Genomic DNA, 12,544 nt, shown 5'->3' on the forward strand with positions numbered 1-12,544 from the left:
ATGGTGGAGGCCGTGGTGGCAGAGGAAGAAAAAGAGTGCCCCCATGGCACTGGCCCGCCCGCCGATCGGTGGGCCCTGTTAGCGGGCCAGGCCACCATGGGGGCACCCCCGGGGTCCCATCGCCCCGCGCCCCCCCCAGGACCTCGGGGGCCCGCTCGCGCTGCCAATCCCGCCGGCACCAGAGGTAGTTTAAACCACGTCGGCGGGAGAGGCTTGACAGTGGCGGGACTTCGGCCCATCGCGGGCCGGAGAATCGCCGCGGGAGGCACGCCGATCGGCGGGGCGTGATTCCCGCTCCCACCGATTCCCGGGTGGCGGAGAATTCCGGCCACGCCGTGGGCGGGATTTATGCCGGCCCCGGGCGATTCCCCGCCCCTGCAGGGGGGTCGGAGAATTCCGCCCCAGCTTTCAATCCACAACTCGATTTTGGAAGGACAGAATGAAAATTGTACTACTGGCTATTTTTCAGATTTAAGTGAACATGAAATAAAAGCTTGACATTTTTTAAGTTCCTTCAATGAACGTGGCATTGTTAGTGAAGGTACTCCCACGCTGCTATTAAGTAAAGAGTTTTAAGATTTTGATCCAAAGACGAAAATGTAATGGCAATGCATTTTCAGATTAGATGGTGGGTGGAATTCTACAATCCTGTTGCGGGGGTGGGGCTAGAAAAAGCACTTAGTTGTTGAAAAGCTGGAAAATATCGCCAGCAGGAGGGGCCCGATGTGCGGCTTGGAGGGGAACTTCAGGTGGTGGTGTTCCCATGCATACGTAGGATTACATAGGCTATACTGCATAGAAACAGATCATTCAGATCAAGCAAACCATGTCGCTGTTTATGCTCTAATTGTGCTTCCTCCCATAATTCCTCATCTACATCATAGAATCTCTACAGTGCAGGAGGAGGCCGTTTGGTCCATCGCGGCTGTACCAACCCTCAGAAAGGGCACCCCATTTTGGCTAACGCCCCCATCCCATCCCTGTAACTCCACCTAACCTTTTGAACACTAAGGGACAATTTAACATGGCTGATCCACCTAATCTGCGCATCTTTGGACTGTGGGAGGAAACCGGAGCACCCTGAGGAAACCCATGCAGACACGGGGAGAATGTACAAACTCCACACAGATAATCACCCAAGGCTGGAATTGAACCCGGGCCCTTGGCACTGTGAGGCAGCAGTGCTAGCCACTGTGCCTAGCCAAATCTATCATTATAGCCCTCTATTCCCTTATCCGTCATATGCTTGTCTAGTTTCCCCTTAAATATATCCAAACACTCACTTCAAGCACACCTTGGTTAGAAAGTACCACAATCAGTATTAGTAAGAAAATGGTGCTGGAAAATTAATGGGGTTAAAGGCTGACAAATCACTAGGGCCTGTTAATCTACATCCCAGAGTATTAAAGGATGTGCTCCTGGAAATTTTGGATGCATAGCTTCTAAAATTGTAGACATGTTCCTACAGATTGTAGGGTGACAAATGTAACCCCATTGTTTAAAAAAGAATGAAGAGGAAAAAGGGAAAATTACGGACCAGTTTGCCTGACATCAGTAGTGGAGAAGATGCGAGAATCTATTATAAAAGACTTGATAACAGAACATTTGGAAAGCATTAACTGGATTGAACAAAGTCAGCGCATGCATTTTGATAGTTTATAACCAGCAAGGGTCTTGCGGGCTGGGATAATCCACTACCCCATGGAGCTTGCAGAATATGAGCTCCCCCGATAAGGAGATGGGGGACCTTTAACACAGTACATGTGCCTATGTATAAATAGAGTCAGCCAGTCAGGCACCGACTAGAGAAGACCCAGTAGGGAACTACTTGAGCTGTACATAATAGTTATTGTGTTAAATAAAATAAGTTTTATTGTCCCTTACAAAAGAAAGCAAATCATGCTTAACAAATCTACTGGAGGTTTTTTGAGTATGTAACTAGTAGAATAGATAAGGAAGAACCATTGGATGTGGTATATTTGGACTTTTAGGTGTCTTTGATAAGGTCCCTCATCAGAGGTTAGAAAAATTAAAGCACATGGGATAGAGAGTAATGCATTGACCTGGGTCGAGAATTGGTTAACAGACAGGAAACAGAGGGTGGGAATAAATGGGGCTTTTTCCAAGTTGTGGGTACTGCAGGAATCAGTGCTCGAGTCCAAGCTGTTCACAATATATATATGAATGACCTGGATGAGGGAGCCAAATGTAACATTTACAAGTTTGCTGATGAACAAAACAGGGCAGAATTGTGAGTTGTGGGAGGATGCAAGGAAGCTTCAAGGTGATTTGGACAAGCTGAGGGAGTGGGCAAACACACGGTATATTCAGTACAATGTGGCTAAATGTGAAGTTAAATATGTTGGTGTGAAAAAACAGAAAGGAAGAGTATTACTTAAGTGGCGATATATTGGGAAGCATGGATGTACAAAGGGACCTGGGTGTCCTTGTGTACCAGCCAATGAAAGTGGAGAGGCAGATACAGCAAGCAATTAGGAAGGCAAAATGGTATGATGGCCTTCATTACACGAGGACTTGAGTTCAGAAGTAGGGATGTCTTACTGCAGTTATATAAGCCTTGGTGAGACCGCACCTGGAGTTTTGCATGCAGTTTTGGTCTCCCTACACAAGAAAGGATATACTTACCCTAGAGGATGTGCAGCAGAGGTTCACTAGGCTGATACCAGGATTGACGGGACTGTCCGATGAGGAGACATTGGATCAACTGGGCCTGTATTTACTAAAGTTTAGAAGGACGAGAGGAGATCTCATTGAAACACACAGTGGGAGGATTCTCGGTTGGCTGATGCCGAAATCAGGAAAGGCGATTGGGTGGAGAATCGGTCTTGAGGTCAAAATCGTGGCCAGCGCCACTCATCCACCAGAATGCCATGCTCCGGTGCTTCTACAGCAGGGTCAATGCATTCTACTCCGCAAGTACAGTGAACGTCATCCGCATATCATTAGCAGGCCTGGCCTGGTAATCTCTAGAGCTTCAGCAAAGCTCCGCCTCCACCGGGAGGAATTACCGACAGCGTGTTTCACTTGTGGTTTAAAAAAATCGGGAAACAGGTGACATGGCAGCTGAGGGAGAGATAGTGGATACAAAAGGTGTCCAACATCGCTATAGTGTGCTGAAAATTGTGATACTGGCCGGGGCTTCAGCCAGGGCCGGGTGGGGGGGGGGGGGGTTTAGTAGCGGGGGGCAGCCAGGATGTGGGCCGTGAGGTCGGAGTGAATGGGCATGGAACACCACTGCCGCAGCCTGCAAGACAGCAATGTGGCTACGCACGCCACTGCCCACAGTGAATCTGGTGCCATGGGTCATATGGGTGCCCCCCAGGCCACTCCTGAGATACACTCCAGCTCTAGCTGACCCATCAATGGGATGGGTGCGCTCCAGCGCAACCAGTGCCATCTTGTTGGCTGGGATGAGTGTGTGTGGGAAGTGGAGTGCTAATATGCAGCTGCAGCTTGTCAGCCTCTCGGGTGTCAAATCTGACCCCAGCGAATCGGGTACAATTTTTCATTGGAATCACTCATCTTCTACGTGGTGCTGGTGCTAGCCCATTAATGGATCCTGAATTGCTCCGAGACCAACGACAATTTTGTTTTCGTAGAAGTCCACCGATTTTGTCCCAGCATCAACACTGGTCTCAAGCGGAGAATCCCACCCATAAAATTTTAACAGTGCTGGACACACTAGATGCAGGGAGGTTGTTTTCCTTGGTTGGGGAATCGAGAACTAGTCTCAGAAGATGGGGCAGATCATTTAGGACTTCGATTAGGAAAAATGTCTTCATTCAAAGGGTAGTGAACCTGTCGAATTCTCTACCACAGAAAGCTGTGGAGGCAAAGTCAGTGAATGTGTTAAAGAGTGAGGTAGAGAAATGTTTAGATTTTCATGGCATCAAGGGGTATGGGGAGAAAGTGGGTATATGACATTGAGATAGATGGGCAGCCATGATCATATTGAATGATGGAGCAGGCTTGAAGGGCCTAATGGCCTACTCCTGCTCCTAGCTTTGTTTCTATGTTCTTACCACATTTTAGGGTAAAGAACATTCTCCTGGATTCCATAATAGAATTATTTGTAACTGTTTTATATTGTTGGCCTTTAGTTTGCTTTTCCCCATAAGAAGAAACATTCTTGCTGTACTCTACATTTGAAATGTAGATATTCTGGCAGTGGGGGAAGGGGATGGGGGAGGGTGGCCTACTCCAGTTCTGATGCTGCTGTCTCAGATTCCACCACTCAACAACCGTAGGACATCCCAGAACGCACACTATCAACCTTGCCAAACCCCTGGGACAAAATATATCCCGTCAAGGTCTGAGCTGGGACACGGCGGCCAAATTATGGAACTGTCCAGTAAAATCCAGTATGGTTGATCACCCTGCCTCCATCAATATGGCCTTGCCTTACATGTGCCTGAGCCCTAAACTCTGGAATTTCCTCAGTAGCCTCTCCTCCACTCTCCCTCATTTACCTGCTTAAAATCTACCTCTTTTTCAGACCACGCTTTTGGCCATCTGCTCCAACACCTCCTTACGTGGTTTGGTGTAACATTTTATTTCAGAATGCTCCTGTGAAGTGCCTCGGGACATGTTATTACGTTAAAGGTGCTACATACATATAGTTGTTGTATTATAATTTGACAGTGGTACCGATTGCAAACATGCACCTTTAAACCCAGCAAGCACAGTCTCCACCTGCAACTCTGTACATCAGCAGGGTGGGTCCCATTTAATGTCCACCACCTTAATATAATTAAACACTCAATTAATATACAATAGACATCGCCCATTGGGCATTTCTGGCTGAAGATGGTTGCAAACGCTTCAGTGTGATCTTTTGCACTCGCATGCTGGGTTCTGCCACCACTGAGGAGGGGGACGTTCGTCTCCTCCTGTTAATTGTTTAAGGCTCCACCACCATCCATGAATGGATGAGGCAGGACTGCAGAGCATTAATCCAATCCGTCGGTTGTGGGATCACTTAGCTCCGTCTAAGTTTAATGCCCACCAGGAAAATTTACTGATGACCTGTGACACAACTGACCCGAGTCCAAGTGGTAGCCCTTTTGATGTTTGAATTCAGTGCTCAAATGCCATTCATCTCTTGCAGGTAATTTAAAAAACATCCAACATAATCCATGCACCATTTGGGTTTTAAGTAATGTTAAAAGTAAACCGTTTATCAACAGTTTTGCCACTCATACAATGATAGAATATTTCTCTGACATTACTACTGCAGGTTTTTCACATCCACACAACTTTCATCCTCGGCAAGAACAGTGCCCCCCCCCCCCCCCCCCCCCCCCCCCCCAGTCTCTTGGGATTATCATACCTCACAGTTAGATCAGAGCCCAAAGCAAACTGAAGATAAATAGGACAAACAATCAGCAGGGTCTACGTTCTGTGTCAATAAATAACTTTGCTCCCACTGAAAGTGTTCACAGTTTCTCACCAAGGTTTCCTCTGAATAGGGAGAACATAAGCCACACCGAATTACACAAAGGCCAGGCAAAACCAAACTTATTACTGCTATTATCATTTAACATATCATTAAATTCAGCCGAGTTTTAAACTGCAAACCTTCATTTAAAAAATAAAATTTAGAGTACCCAATTATTTTTTTCCAATTAAGGGACAATTTAGCGTGGCCAATCCCCCTACGCCGCACATCTTTGGGTTGTGGGGGGTGAGACCCACGCAGACATGGGGAGAACGTACAAATTCCACACGGAGTGACCCGGGACCGGGATTGAACCCGGGTCCTCGGCGTCATGAGGCAGCAGTGCTGTAGCACAGTGGTTAGCACAGTTGCTTCACAGCTCCAGGGTCCCAGGTTCGATTCCTGGCTTGGGTCACTGTCTGTGTGGAGTCCGTACTTTCTCCCCGTGTCTGCATGGGTTTCCTCCGGGTGCTTCGGTTTCCTCCCATAGTCCAAAGCTGTGCAGGTTAGGTGGATTGGCCATGCTAAATTGCCCCTTAGTGTCCAAAAAGGTTAGGTGGGGTTACTGAGCTACGGGGATAGGCTGGAGGTGTGGGCTCAGGTAGGGTACTCTTTCCAAGGACTGGTGCAGCTTTATGGGCCGAATGGCCTCCTTCTGCACTGTAAATTCTATGATTCTATGATAACCATTCGCCATCGTGCCTCCCCAATTGCAAGCCTTCCATCTGCATTATATTGGACTTTCAACCATAAAAGGGCTATGAACACTAACAGGTTTCTCATGCGTATTTTTCTAGTGTCTGATACATGTGTGGAGGTAGAGCAGAAATGCCTGACCTGCAACATTGCTGAGATTTAGGAAATGATCATGGTGCATTTCAGCGATCAGGCTGAACTTCAAACTGCTTGAAAATCCATTGATTCCATATCCATACCAATACCAACTGAATTAAAGAACAAAAATCCACACAGCTCTTTTCAAATCATTTGGGATGCTACCCAACGCAAAATTTGATTAGCACGCACATCCCAAAAATGTGCAACTGATGAACCGTTAGAGAGCACCAGGGCCACAACAAGAGCAATTTCAACAAATTAGGTTAAAATATTTCACCAAATCTTGCCCAAGGCCATAGTGAACCAGACAGTTCTCCAATTGTTCCAAGTTTTATAATGTAAGTTATCAAAAAATAAAGCATGCTCTGTTTCCCCTTACTATAACATGTGAATGGGACTGATTTTAATTCTCTTCAGGCAAATATATTCTGCGCGCATTAAAATTCTCCTCTGTTCTATTCATATGAATTTCCTTCATTTACAGGGCTTCAGGGAAATTCTGATGTCATTATCAATACCGCTATATAACTGATAGCCAATTAATATTAGTAGAGTATTGATTGCATTTGTAGAGTATTGGTGCATCAACATTGTAGGGGCCGGGCAGCACGGTGGCATAGTGGTTAGCATTGCTGCCTCACTGTGCCGAGGTCCCAGGTTCGATCCCGGCTCTGGGTCACTGTCCGTGTGGAGTTTGCTCATTCTCTCCGTGTTTGTGTGGGTTTCACCCCTAAAACCCTAAGATTTGCAGGGTAGGTGGATAAACCACACTAAATTGTCCCTTTATTGGAAAAATGAATTATGTACTCTAAATTTATTTTTAAAAAGATTGTAGGGGCCAATTTCGGGCAGACATTACAGATTATAAAGGTACAGGTAAATTCAGAACTAAAAATTCCTTCATAGAAAAAAATATTGGGCGCATCACTGTTACAGCACTCTAGCTTGGCCATGTAGAATTTACAAGATTTCCACTGTTTGCATGATTAGAAGATGGTTACAAGATATTTTATTGCTTCATTAAATTGGTTTGAGTATTGTAAGGGCCCTTCCCATTGATTCCCTTTTTTCCCTTGTCTTTACTTCTACTGTTATCATTTTGATCCATGGATGCTTCATGGACATATACCTTTAAGCTGAGCATGGGAAGTGAGGAATTCACAAGTTACAGAAGAAAACACTGCTAGCCACGAACAGCAGCCCTCAGACTTTTTGACACCTGAGAATTGGCCAAAAGGTCGTATTCTGACCGGTAACAGGCATGTCCGAGTTGGGTAATGTTTTTTTCAGAGAACCAAGGAAGGACAGTCAGATCCCTGGACGCTCAGAGGAAAGAAGCTGCTCTCTCTCTGTCTCTCTTGTTATTCTTCAAAAAAACAATGTATTTCTGAAACTGCAGAGACCCGAATGAAAATCATTACAGACGGAAAGTAGAAATCTCGAACAGAAAGCCTAAATTGAAGAAAAGTGTGCTAGCAGAAAACCATCAGAAACAAAGACTCTTATCCTTTTACTTATTATTTTACAACCCACTTTATCACAAGTCTTTGTCTATCTTGTGTGTGCAGAGAGTGTGGCGAGTTTTAAGTGGGGGGTTAGGAATTAAATAATAGTTAACCTGTTGTATTTTCTGCATATTTAATCATAGTTATTTTTATTAATAAACTTGATTGTGTTTAAATTTACAAACCTCATGACTGTATTTATTGGGCGGCCAAGGGCCAAAGACTTCGGATGATTTGCTCAGAATATTTTCATGTATGGAATGATCTGTCTGGACTGCATGCAGAACAATACTTTTCATTGTATCTCGGTACACGTGACAATAAACAAACCCAAATTATTTATTAATTTAAATTGTATTGCGACTCTGGGTCAAGTGGGACCGGAATTGACTGTTCACGAGCCCAAGGAGTCATGACAGTCCATGCACCAATGAATGTTTCTGTTAGCTTCTACAGTGTGTAAGTAATGAAAAGATGTGGCATTGTTGATAATCAGCCAGAGCATTGCAAGCCCATTGTATCAATCAAAGATTAAAAATCAGATACACTGATCCAAATTTTCAAAGGGCTATGGGGTGGAAACCGAGGGCTAGTGATTGAACATTGTGGTCCCAGTGGTTGCTTCGGAATCCTGATGTGCCCAGGACAGATTGCAATGTTTAGAGGCTGCCCTCTGAGGGGGCAGGGTTGGGAGGGCATGTGACACCTGCTTGCCCTTTAAGTTTCTTAAGGTGTTGGTTCACAGGCAATTTTTGAGCAAAATATCCAAAGCCTTGGCTGTCCAATAATCATGAGGTTTGTAAATTTAAACACAGAGCAATTTTTAAACATTGTTTGAGTGGAGCCAAATCCTCTGGTGTACTTATTCCACAGTTGTCAGATTCGTTGTGGGGCCAGTTAAAGTTTATCGCTCTTTGTTTTTTTTTTGCCTATTTTTTCTGAGACGTACCTGAACCTGTGTATAATGATATGTATATAGTCAGATTAGTGAAGAGTTAATTATTACATCTCAGTGCAATTCAAACACTAGAGTGCGCCACCACTACTCTGTATATAAATCAGAGTTAGTGGAGGAGAAAGCATGAGAACAGTACTAGGAGATTAGATTGTATAGAGTTAACACGAGGTTAGATCATTGTATAATTAGTGACTATTTAGATTATTGAGTACTGCTAGATAGATTCAATATTACTTTATTATTAACTGTAGCTCAGTAGAGTGTGCAAACTTCATTTAATTAATAGTTATACAATAAATCAGTTTTGTTTCAATCTAATGATTGGTAGAATCTTTGTCATCAACAATGGACCATTCTGGAAGAAAAGACAAAGAACACAACATATTACCACCAATGGTAATATAACACCGCGTAAGTGATGGACCTTCCTCCCTAGCTATTTCCAGGCCCGTTGGCACTGTCAGCCCTCCTTTGCCTGCTCTATTTAATTTACAATTCAGTGGCAGCCCTGCCTCCAACAGAGCTGCCTTTGTCACTGGAGACAGGAGGTGGCTCCACCCGCTCCAGGTGCCTCCCCATCTCCTGGAGAACCCCCGGGCCAATGGGTTCCATCAGGGAGGAGGACACACTGGAGGCGAACGCAGGACCTGCCATCAAAGAGACGATGGCGGTCTCCAGTTCTTCTGAAATCCCTCCTCCTGACACCGGCACATCTCAAGGGCAGCGGGCAGGACAGGATGGCAGGGCGATGCCAGTGACACTGGTAAGTTGGTCGGGGCCTTCCAGCTGCAGGCCGTCCAGAGGATGTCTGCCAAGGGTGTCAAAGGCCACAGGGAGTGGAAAGCAGCAGACCGCTTCTATCTCTGATGTGCATCCTGGGGACACACTTAGGCATAGCACTAGACCACAAAAGATCAGAAAGAGAGAAGATCACTGGGTGGGTGGGGGGGGGGGGGTGGTCACTATCTGAAGTTAGGAGAAATGGAAATGTTCAATTTTCACTATTAAACCATATTACACCTGATACATGTGAAGCCTCGGTCACGTTAATCTTCACAGCGAGCCTGCCTGCACTCTCGCCCCCTGTTGCCTTCCACTCCCCCATCCCCTTGGCTTAGTGGTCCAAGACCAAACGCCCCCTTCAGAGGATGGGTGTGAGCACGTTGTCAGATGAAAGGCAGAAGTCAGACTTTGGCATAAACTGCAGAGCACCAGAGCTTACCTCACAGCGAGTGACTATCACTCTCCTGCCTTGTAACCCGCTGACAGTGCTGACACAGGCCCATCACCCTGTGGTAATTTTACACAGACACTTGGAGGGTGGAACAGGGCAGCCACGGGGGAAGAGGGAAATGGGTGGGGGAAGGAGGGAGATTGGGGGAGGGGTTTATGTGGGGGAAGGAGGGGTTGAGCTGATGGACAAAGCCTTGTCCTATGAGAATCAGGCAAGGATGAGGGCCTCCCTTTTGCTCTGGGCATGCTGGAACCTTGGCACTGCCTGTCCTCCATCCTCCGGCAACTTCTACGGCCCTATACGGGCTAGTCCACCAGCCCAAGGTCTGGATCATCTTCCTCCCCCTCAGCGGCTGCAAGTTCCTCCTCCTCCAGCATGTCATCCCGCTGCTGTGCCAGGTTGTGAAGGGCACAGCAGACCACGACAAAATGGGAGGTCCTCTGGGGGAGAGGGGAGGGTGTACTGCAGTGCACCACCAGAGTGGTCGAGGCATTGGAACTGCTTTTGAACAGTCTGATGCACCGATCAATAACAGCACGGTGGCAACATGGGACTCGTTATATCGGATCACCATCTTGATCTCTGGCATTCACACTGGCGTCATCAGCCAGGACCTCAGCGAGTACTTTTATCCCCCAAGAACCAACCCATCATCCTGGGGTGGTCCTCGAAGATGCCGGGGATCTCAAGAGTGTCCCAGGATGCCAATGTCATGCATGCACCCTAGGAAGTGTGCACACACATGCATGACCTGGACGGAGGTGGTGGTCGCACACGTGTTCAACATTCAGGGAGTGAAGGATGGAACGGTGGCACCGTGGCTAGCACTGTGGCTTCACAGCTCCAGGGTCCCAAGTTTGATTCCCGGCTTGGGTCACTGTCTGTGCGGAGTCTGCACGTTCTCCCAGTGTCTGCATGGGTTTCCTCCGGGTGCTCCGGTTTCCTCTCACAGACCAAAGACGTGCAGGTTAGGTGGATTGGCCGTGATAAATTGCCCTTAGCGTCCAAAACGTTTACGTGGGGTTACTGGGTTAGGGTGGAGGTATGGGCTTAAGTAGGGTGCTCTTTCCAAAAGCCGGTGCAGACGCGATGGGCTGAATGGCCCCCTCCTGCACGATAAATTCTATGATTCTATAAGGGCACTCTCTGATGCCCTCATGCATGCAAGGTGAAATGCGTGCCATCTGTTGCCCCCTGGACCTGGGGCATCCTAGCAATGACAGAGAATCCTGTAGCCCGGGCATTGGTGGGCTTGGTCCAGCTAAAAGTTGATATGGTCTGATGCCCGGGCATACAGGTCACCTGTGCTCTCATGGATGCACGTGGCCTGTAGCTTGGGAATTGCCACAGGGTTTAGAGCTGCTGTGAACTGCACAGCCACAGGGAGCAGTGTCCTCCTCCTCCACAGGGTGCCACATCCCTGAGGACGTGGAACAGGTGCTGCACTTTGTTGAGAGGGGGTCTCCTGCGGCACATGCTGTATGTCACTGCCTCGAAAGACCAACGACGCCTGTACACTTTGGGCCATCACTGGCATCACCTCTGGGTTCCTTCTCAATCTGATGGGTGGCCAGGTCTTCAGGGTGTATGGCGGCCCCCTGCACAAGCAGTTCAGCATCCAGCCTGCGTCGATGCTGCTGCCACCTTCTCCAACATCTGGCCACCAGGGCTGCCAGCAGCACTGCGAGGACAGCCGCTGTGGGACCAACATGACCAGCCATATTTTGTATAGCTGTAATGAATTGGAGAAGAAGGAGAGAGACTGACATTCAATTGGGACCACCACCCCAGAACCCTCAAATCCCCAAGCCTCCCCCATCCTTGCGTGTCCCGCCTTCTCTCAGAGTGCCAGCCACCGAGCCAGTGGTGCTGGAAAACACTCATGTTACACACTCACACCTGGCCACAGCAGGAGCCCACAGATTCCAGACCACTGCTGGGAGACCATGCTCAGGTATCCTCCCCTGATCCACACACTTACCTTATGGTTGCTAGGATACCCCAGTGCTGAAATCCAGCTCCCAAGTGTTTGATTGTTAGCGGCTGCCACTGTGGTGAGGACGCCTCTAGAGTTCAGGCAAACTTTCAGGTTCCAAAATTTGATTGAAATGCGATGCAATTATCATTGTCTGAGACGTGGCATGTGTACCCTCGAGAATCCACTTGAGAATATTTTGTTTATTAAACGATCAGCAGTACCTCTATACAAAGAAATGAAAACCAACTGCATAACAGTCCATATATCGCACTAACCATTCATCAACAAGGAAATGGCATCTTGCCGCAAACAAGTATCTTTTCGCTGTAGAATGTCGGTACAAACACAAAGCTACAACAGCTCATTTATACGAAGAACACCAAACACACTGTATCACCCTTGCAGGTCCTCAACAAAATGGAGGGTCCTTGCTGTTCGGTTGTTTTTAAGTATCCGTCTCTGTCCATGAGCCTCTGTTATACAGGCACTCTCATGTGGCCTAAGTTCATCAGAACCAAAGCTTGGCATCCACATGTTCCACTGGCGTTAAAGGTGCAGTAAAACAGTCTAGACG

General features: G+C 47.1%; 1 protein-coding gene across 4 annotated transcripts in view; it reads right to left on the reverse strand.

Moving 5' to 3' along the window:
• Positions 1-12,544, reverse strand: part of afap1l1a (actin filament associated protein 1-like 1a) — a 220,486-nt gene that overhangs the window by 93,713 nt on the left and 114,229 nt on the right. The gene's annotated exons all lie outside the window — the stretch shown is intronic.

The sequence above is a fragment of the Scyliorhinus canicula genome, chromosome 4 (genome assembly GCF_902713615.1).
Source record: "Scyliorhinus canicula chromosome 4, sScyCan1.1, whole genome shotgun sequence".
NCBI classification, from domain to species: Eukaryota; Metazoa; Chordata; class Chondrichthyes; order Carcharhiniformes; family Scyliorhinidae; genus Scyliorhinus; species Scyliorhinus canicula.